Source organism: Lucilia sericata, unplaced genomic scaffold (assembly GCF_015586225.1).
Source record: "Lucilia sericata isolate MDLA Ls3-8-SP2 unplaced genomic scaffold, ASM1558622v1 Contig002290F_arrow, whole genome shotgun sequence".
Lineage (NCBI taxonomy): Eukaryota > Metazoa > Arthropoda > Insecta > Diptera > Calliphoridae > Lucilia > Lucilia sericata.
This window is the reverse complement of record NW_023996106.1, coordinates 15,001-25,405: the sequence shown is the minus strand read 5'-3', so window position 1 is coordinate 25,405 and position 10,405 is coordinate 15,001.

Below are 10,405 nucleotides of genomic sequence, written 5' to 3'. Positions count from 1 at the left end.
ATGGGCTTCTTTCTTTGTTCTTCATTAGATATACTGGTTATACTTTTTGAGGGCTTCTTTCTTGGAGGCTCGACCTCCCTCAATTCCGAAGGCCTCCGGGTACGTTTCCCGAACGATTTCTCTCTTCATTAGGACAACTTGATGCAAAATGACCATAATTTCCACATCGATAACAATTATTTTGTTGTCCATGGCGTGTGTTGTTAGACATTATTCGTGGATTTTCAATTAGTGATGTTGAGGCCGTAATTGAGATACTCTCTAGGACTTCCGCTAACGATATCAATTCTGCTAATGATGAAAAATCTTTTTTCCGAATGTAAAGTTGGTAGTCTGGAAGGGCATTTCGAAATATTCTTTCTAGTTTTTGTTCCTCTGACAAATTTGCATGCCGCATCAAATTTTGAATAGCTAATACATAAGTTTTAAAGTTTTCCCTAGATCGTTGAACTCTCTTCCGAATTTCGTCCTCTAATTTTTCAAAATATTTTGCAGCGAGAAAGAATGATAAGAAGTCACTTTTAAAAGTGTTCCATACTTGCCAATGTTTATTATTGTTTCTGAACCATACGAGGGCATTTTCTTGTAAGAATTCGGGCATAATTCTTGGTAACTGGTCTAATTGTATTTCATAGATTTCAGCGAGTTCTTCTATACGCTCGACAAATGCTATGGGCTCACGACCTCCATCGTATGAAAGGCACCATTTTCTGACGTGCTCAATTAAATTTGGCTTTAATTCGTTTGATGTACGGGATGGAACTGGTACTGCAGCAGGTTGATGTATGTTCGCTGATTTATTTTCCATTTTAACTGGTGACGGTGTTGATACATTTCTTGTGGTTGGTATTGATAGAGTATTTGACATATCATATTTTTTCTTGAATCTCCAATAAACGTTGTATTCTATCAGCATCATGTTCACTGCCTAAAAATTTCGCGAGTCTTCTTCTCATTTCATCTACCGTACCGACGGTTTCTAATTTAAATTCACTTAGCAACGACACTAATTCATCGCGTTTTAACGCGTATGCCCAACTTGTTTTCAACATTTTTTTTGTATATATATTCTTTTTTTCGTAAAGCGACACAAAAGGGTATACTCGCCGGTGGCAGGGGTCGGTACAAAAATTTATTTTTTTGCGGGTTTGTGAAAAGTAAAGAGTGCACACAACCGATTTCAAAGCACGTTATAAACTTTATTTTCTCTTAAATTAACTCTTAAGCGACTTTCTTTCTAGCAAATCGCTCTTCGCCACCGCAAATGTTTTGTAAGCGGTCTAACCACCGTACAAACGATTTGGATGCTTAGCCGACAGTGCATCAATAGGCAAGGGCACCGAAGCGGTATAACCACCAGACGCTCTTGCTTCTCGATAGCTCTGGGTGTAGGGCTACAAATATAATTAGGCAAGTACAACAAAGCGGTTTAACCACCAGATGTACCTGCTTCACAATATCTCTCTGTTGTGCCGACAGAGTACCTATTGATTAGCTAGAACAATGAATCGGTATAACCATCGTGCGATCTAGCTTTTCAATTATTCTGTATGTTGGGCTAGTGAAGATTATTAGGCAAGAACAACGAAGTGGTATAACCACCAGATATTCTTACTTCACAATCATTCACCTCTTAAATCAAATCAATTGCAGGTTTAACCACCGTACAATGATTTGGCTTATTGCCGACAGTGCCTTAATATTCCTGCTTCACAATTTTTCACTCTATAAGATTAATCAAATGCAGGCGGTCTAACCACCAAACAATGATTAGTCTTACCTAAGCGAAAGCTGGGCGCAGACTGCCTTTCTTAGAACCGCCTTTTATACAATTTCTACTACATTAGTTGTTGTTGTCTTAAATTATCATCTTAGTTGTAACTAATAGTAGCATCTTAACTTTTAGGGTTGTATTTTATGGTATGATCATTTATCCTTGCTTAAGCTATCTACCAGTAGGTGGCGCAACTTATCAAATACGTTATTTTAAATAATACGTTAAATCAAACTAAACTTATATTCTATTTTAATCAAGACTTCGAAAGTGATTTAATATCAATACAATAAATAATAAAGTAATAATAATAAACAATAATAATAAAGTAAAATACAGTGTTATACTATAAAAATGTAATATAAAAACGAGGGACGACTTTTATTTCTTACAGAGTGATTCATATAAAGACAAAACATATTTGTGTCGAATTTTATTATGATAACTTTATTTGACAATGTGATTTTCGGAAATGGGCCTTATATGGGATCTATGACCAATAATTTACCGATCCTGGAAAAAAGTGGTAGAATGATTTATATGTACACAAAACATATTCAAGTCGATTTTTTTCCTTATAGCTTTAGAATTTTATGAAATATATGCGGTTAAGTGATTTTCAGAAGTGGACCTTATATGGGAGCTATGACCAATTATGGGCCTATCCATAATTGTAAAGATTTTGAACATAATTAATCACTGTATTGAAAAAATAATGTTTGACAAAATTCATCGCAATATCTTTGGTAGTTTCTAAGAAAACTTCAAAAGAATTAGGAAAAAAAAGTATTTTTTTCGAGGTAGCCTCAAATTTTTACTCATGACTTTTTACGTTGTGAACCGATTTTGCTGATTTTCAATACCAAACTGCTTAGGATAATAATAAATACTTTGGGTGAATTTGGTTGATTTCCTTTGCTTGGTTTTAACGTGAGCGTGTTTTAGGCAGACAGACAGAAAGACGGACAGACGGACATAGCTAAATCGACTCAGAATTCCATAAGGACCCAGAATATATATACTTTGTTGGGTATTAAATGAATATTTCTTGGTGTTACACACGGAACAGCAAACTTCTATATACCCTCTATCACCACTGATGGTGGTGGAGGGTATAACAAGTGAGAGTTCTATATTCGGCTGTGCCGAATCTTATATACTCTTCACCTTGATGTGTTAAAAAACAGAAAGTACGAACTTTATCAAAAAATACCAATTGTATCCCATTTTATACGTTCTAACTTAATCCGTGCTCTACATGCTTAATTTCATATTTCTAGGTTCAATATTATAGAAAATTCAAAAAGTACCTTTTGTAGAACAAAAAAATACCAAAAAGTCCCTTTTTGTAAGTTCTTACCTAGTCAAGGCCCAATATGCTAAATTTCATGTTTCTAGGCTCAATATTATAGAAAATTCAAAAAGTACCTTTTGTAGAACGAAAAAGTACCAAAAAATGCCTTTTTATAGGTTCTTACCTAGTCAAGGTCCTACATGCAAAATTTCATGTTTCTAGGTTCAATATTATAGAAAATGCAAAAAGTACCTTTTGTAGAACGAAAAAGTACCAAAAAGTGCCCTTTAATGTGTTCTCGCCTAATCCAGGCTCTACAACACTTAATTTCATGTTTCTACGTTACATGATGTTCATTCTGTGCTCTGTGTATATAAACAAGAATTACAATAACAAATAACAAAAAAATTTACCGTTTCATACTGTGTTTTGTTTGTGTTTGTTTATTGTTTTGTATAAGTATGGACGAAACAAGTTAGAATGCTATATTTGGCTCTGCCGAATCTTAAATACCCTCCACCTGCAAACTACTTTTTATTAAAACCCAATATAAATATGTTATAAATGGTTAAAGTTATAGGGCCGAATTTATAATTTATACCAAAGAAATAAATTTTACTTAAGTATTAAAATACATATTAAGTACAAAAGTACTTTATTTCCCTTATGGAGAACTGTAAAACCCGGCATATGATTTGTTTCCGTAATTAAGATACTATTTATCATTTTGTTACTTCTTTATGCATGTATGTATGTAACTAATTTTGATTAGGCCGATCCTGCCGATAATTTATATGGGAACTATGACCAATAATGGACCAATTCGAAAAAAAATAATCAAAATGATTTATCTATACACAGAACATACTCATGTCCAGTTTAATAATAAATTATGTTGCACTAAGTGGTTTTCAGAAGTGAACCTTATATGGGAGCTAGTTATGGACCGATGCTGAAAAAATTCCTTATATGGAATGTAACCAATTATGGACTGATGTGGAAAATGTTCACGAATGATTTATATATATATATATATATATATATATATATACAAAACAAATTCACGTCGAGTTTTACACTGTTAGCTTTATTTATCAATGAATTATGCGCATTTAAGTGATTTTCGGATGTGGACCTTATATGGGAGCTATGACCAATTATGGACTGCTCTGTGTGCTCTGTGTATATAAACAAGAATTACAATAACAAATAACAAAAAAATTTACCGTTTCATACTGTGTTTTGTTTGTGTTTGTTTATTGTTTTGTATAAGTATGGACGAAACAAGTTAGAATGCTATATTTGGCTCTGCCGAATCTTAAATACCCTCCACCTGCAAACTACTTTTTATTAAAACCCAATATAAATATGTTATAAATGGTTAAAGTTATAGGGCCGAATTTATAATTTATACCAAAGAAATAAATTTTACTTAAGTATTAAAATACATATTAAGTACAAAAGTACTTTATTTCCCTTATGGAGAACTGTAAAACCCGGCATATGATTTGTTTCCGTAATTAAGATACTATTTATCATTTTGTTACTTCTTTATGCATGTATGTATGTAACTAATTTTGATTAGGCCGATCCTGCCGATAATTTATATGGGAACTATGACCAATAATGGACCAATTCGAAAAAAAATAATCAAAATGATTTATCTATACACAGAACATACTCATGTCCAGTTTAATAATAAATTATGTTGCACTAAGTGGTTTTCAGAAGTGAACCTTATATGGGAGCTAGTTATGGACCGATGCTGAAAAAATTCCTTATATGGAATGTAACCAATTATGGACTGATGTGGAAAATGTTCACGAATGATTTATATATATATATATATATATATATATATATATATATATATATATATATATATATATATACAAAACAAATTCACGTCGAGTTTTACACTGTTAGCTTTATTTATCAATGAATTATGCGCATTTAAGTGATTTTCGGATGTGGACCTTATATGGGAGCTATGACCAATTATGGACTGATCCGAAAAAAAATCGTAAAGTAATTAATATTTATACACAAAATTAATATTATACACATCATGCCGAATTTTATCCCGATAGCTTTATTTCTCAATAAAATAGGTTCATTTAAGTGATTTTCGAAAGTGGACCTTATACGGGAACTATGATTAATAGTGGACCGATACAGATCTAAGTCCATAGTTTTGATTCCTGTTCATATAATGTCAATATGTACAAAATTTTGTGTTGATACCGATATATTTGAGGAAGTTATTAACGATAAATTAATTTCCGGGAATATGTACCTTTGTATGGGGGCTATGGGAAATTTTGGATCGATTGTTACAATTTTAAATATAATTAATCTATAGATGGAAAAAATAATCTGTGACAAAATTTGTCGAATTATCTTTGGTAGTTTCTGAGAAAACTACTCAACAATTAGGGAAAAAAACTTAATTTTTTTAGGTAGTCTGAAATTTTTTCTCATAACTTTTTACGTTGTGAACCGATTTTGCTGATTTTCAATACCAAACTGCTTAGGAAAACAATGAATATTTTCAGTGAATTTGGTTGATGTCATTTGCTTAGTTTTAACGTGAGCGTGTTTTAACCAGACAGACAGACAGACGGACATCGACTCAGAGTTTCATAAGGACCCAGAATATATATACTTTGTTGAGTCTCAGATGAATATTTTTTGGTGTTACACACGGAACAACAAACTTATACCCTCTTTCACCACTGATGGTGGTGGAGGGTATAAAAAGTAAATTTTTGATGAAATTTTCAGAGGTAGTCTCGGATTTTTTCTCATATCTTCGTTATTTATTGGCCTATTGGGTTGATTTTAAATAGCGTTCTATTCGATCGTATTTCCGATAGGATTATTGAAAATTTGGATCTCGCAGATATATGGGGTCTTCTGAAAACTGATTTCAACATACACACAAACAGACGGACAGACGGACATGGCTAAATTGACTCCGCTATCTATAAGAATCCAGAATATACATATATACTTTATAGGGTCGGAAAATTATATTAGCAGCATTTTTTAAACAATTGGTATTTGCACTGAAATATCATGTGTGAAATGTTTTAGTTACATGAATTTTGTTTATTTTCCTATTTTTACACATTTAAAAAAATATTTGCCATCTATTGGTGAATAGCAAAATAAAACAAATTAATTTATTATACCCACCATCAAAAAAGATGGGGGGTATATTGATTTTGTCATTCCGTGTGTAACACATCGAAATATTGTTCACAGACCCCATAAAATATATATATTCTGGGACCTCGTAAGATTCTAAGACTATCTAGCTATGTCCGTCCGTCTGTCTGTTGTTGGCACGATAGCGTCCACAAAAAAAGCGATATTGAGATGAAATTTTCGCAAAATATTTTTTATTGATCAGAAATGTTTGGTATTGAAAATGGACAAAATCGGTCAACGATTTCACATAGCCCCTATACAAATGTACCCCCCGGAATATTGTATAAAGAGCTTCAAACATTCACAAATTCGTTGTTTATGAAGCAAATGGCACAAAATTTCGCATAAGTCAGTTTTTTTACCTCCGAAATAAAATTCTGAATTATGTCGGACATAGGACCACAATTGGCCCTAACCCCCATATAAGGCCCCCTTTTGAAAATTACTATAATTCTGATTACCGGCTTAAACATACGAATATAGCGATGAATTGACTCCATAGTTTCATGCAGCATCTCTTCACCAAACTATATGTGGATCGGTCCATAATTGACCCTACCCCGCATATAAGGTCCCCTTCAGAAAATGACTTTAACGCTCATTATTGGCGTAAAAATACAAGTATAGCGATGAAATTTGACATAAGTAAGTTCTATACGAGTAAAAATCTCTCCACAAAATTCTATGTGGATCGGTCCATAATTGACCCTACCCCCATATAAGGTCCCCTCCATAAAATTACTTCAACGCTCATTATTGGCGTAAAAATACGAGTAAAGCGATGAAATTTCACAGAAGTATGTTTTTAGGCTTGCCAGATTTGAAATCGGCAAAAAACGTACATTGTAGTTAAAAAAGCAGTACAATTGAGTAAAAAACAGTACAATTGTTTATTTTAAAAATTTCAATTAAATTGTTCTAAAAACGCGAAAATTAAAATTAATCCAATTGCAAATCATATTTTAATATTCGTGTTATTAATTTACATATGTATATTTTTTCTTTAAAAGTGTAAAATTCACCAAAATTTTGTTTGGTTTGTTTACATTTTCAAATATCAACCATATGTTGTCAATATGTTTTATATCTTTTACTAGAGAAAAAATATCCAGTAAAATAAAAAAATTCTCTATCAACGAACTGTCACTTTTATCTTTCCCTTACTCTCTGGTTGCAAAGTTCGTAAAGTACGCTAACAGAATTCAGTAACAAATCGTACAAATTGTTACAAATTACAATTATTTTCTAAATGGAAGCGTTCTTATTCTTATATAAAAAAAGTTATATAAAAACTGTTCTATGTGTTTTCTTAAAAGACAAATTTCTTACCAATTTTTACAACTGCTAAAAAAAACGTTTGTCTAAAAACCCATACAATTTTCATTCTGCTTTTCAAATTTTTCATTTAACTCTTTTATTAGTTATTAAAACATATCAATTATTACACCGTGCAACAGTAATTTTAACGCTTGAAATAATCTATGTGTACAGGAAACTGTGGACCATTAGTATTAACTCTGTGTACTCAGTTTTTCATAATCAGCTCTTATGCTCCTGTAAAAGGACTTTAAAGTATTATGTCCTTTATACTTTAAAGTCCTTTTACAGGAGCATAAGAGCTGATTATGAAAAACTGAGTACACAGAGTTAATACTAATGGTCCACAGTTTCCTGTACACATAGACGTACGACTTCAAAAGATGGTTCTCCAAATTTATATAAAAAAGCTGGTATTAATATTAATATCAAATGAAGCTGAGAACCTCTGCTTCAAAATAATATGATTTATTTCAATTCATCAGGATTAAAAAAGAAATGGAATCTTAAAGAAAAGTTGTCACAAAAAAGTGGTTAAAAATTTTTGTTTCGAAAATGAGACGTTTTTAAATTTAATATCTTTTTCGACTTTTTCTCTAAGTGAGTCAAATGAATAATATAGATAGAATGTAAAGATTCCCAGATTTCATTTAATACCAATTTTAGCATCATACAATACATATAAATATTTTAAATATTCGTTTGAAATTGTAAGTCCTTTAAACTTTGAAGTCCTTTTATAAGGACATAAGAGCTGATTATAAAAATCGGAGTACGCAGAATTGCTATAAATGGAATTTAGTTTCACACGCATATCAACTTTTCCATGTGTGAAAGCTTTTTTTCAAAATTGTTACAGGGTGTTATAAGTCTATTACCTTCTTCAAACTTCCGCAGGATAGTTTTTTAAAAATCTTTCCACAACGGGCTGGATAATGCCATCGAATTGGTACGTGACGGAGCATCACAGATCATTTTATCATTTAAACATATCCTTCAGATTTGCAGTCTTTGTTTATGTCGAAAATTCATTAAAAACTTTCAGTACAGTGATTTCCAAATCAAATTTTAATCACTTTAAAGCATTTTTAATAAACGCATTATTTTATACATGACAAATGCATCCTAACCTCTTATATTCGAATTTGCCTTTTTAAGCTTAATACATCCACTTTCAACTAGATGAGAATTATCTATTAAGTCCTTAAAGAGCGATTCTATAGAATATTTGTCTATGGACATTTTTATACTGTAAAATTATGGTAAAATACAAAAAAAAAAGTACAAAAGAAGTACAAATACCAAAAAGAAGTACATTTGCGTACTTCTTTAGGGGTTATGCAGTTAAAAGTACAATTACTATAAAAAAGTACGCGTACTGCTGAAAACAGTACGTCTGGCAAGCCTATATGTTTTATATGAGCCAAAAATCTCTCTACAAAATTGTATGTGGATCGGTCCATAATTGGCCCTACCCCCCCAATAAAATGGTCCCCTTTTGAAAATGACTATAATGCTGATTACTGGCTTAAACATACGAATATAGAGATGAAATTTGCCACACGTAAGTTTCATGCAAGCCAATATCTCTCCACCAAACTATATGTGGATCGGTCCATAATTGACCCTACCCCCCATAAAAGGTCCCCTCCATAAAATGACTTTAACGCTCATTATTGGCGTAAAACTACGAGTATAGCGATGAAATTTGATATAAGTAAATTTTATACGAGTGAAATTCTCTCCAATAAATTTTATGTGGATCGGTCCATAATTGACCCTACCCCCCATATAAGGTCCCCTTCAGAAAATGACTTTAAGGCCCATTACTGATTTAAAAAAAAACGAGTATAGCAATGAAATTCGACTCAAGTAAGTTCCTTGCAAGCCAAAATCACTTAACCAAATTTTTTGTGGATCGGGCCTTAACTGAACAACCCCCCCCCCCCCCCCCACATATAAGGTCCCCATCAGAAAAATAATTTAACGCTCATTACTGGCTTAAACGAGTAAAGCGATGAAATTCGATATAAACGTGACCTGTATGAACCAAGATTGTTCTACAAAATTTTACGAGGATCGGTCTATAATTGGCCCTCCCCCATATAAGGCCCCTTCAGAAAATTACTTTAAAACTCAGTACTGGCTTAAAAATGCTAGTAGATTATGAAATTCGACATAAACTAGTTTTGTTTGATCTAACATCTCTCTACAAAATGTTGTGGGGGTCGACCCATAATTGACCCTACCCATTTAAGGTCCCCATCAGAAAAATACTTTAACGCTTATTACTGGCTTAAAAATGCGAGTACAGCGATGGAATTCGACACTGATAAGTCTCTACCAATTTTTATGATGATCAGTCCATAATTACCCCACCGAAAATGATTACAATGCTCATTACTGGTTGGAAATTTTACATGAATATGATTCGTTCTACGAGATTTAAGGATGATCGGTTCATAATTAATCTTTCCCCCATACAAGGTCCCCTTAAGGAAATTACTTTAACTGCCTGAAAATACGGATACTGCAATGCAATTCGACATAAACTGAACTGAAATCTTCCTACCGAATTTTATGAGAATTCATCCATATATGTATAAATAACCCTACTCCCTATACAAATTAGTATTTTTAATTCGAAAGAGCACTGTCAATAGTTGAACCCCCATTAATAGACCTATTTCAAATATTACCGTGATGTTCACATTAGTATCGATATATAATAAAATATTCAAAATATCAAAGTTTATTTATATGGCAGTAATTTGATATAACATATAACACTCTTACTTGTTTTAAAA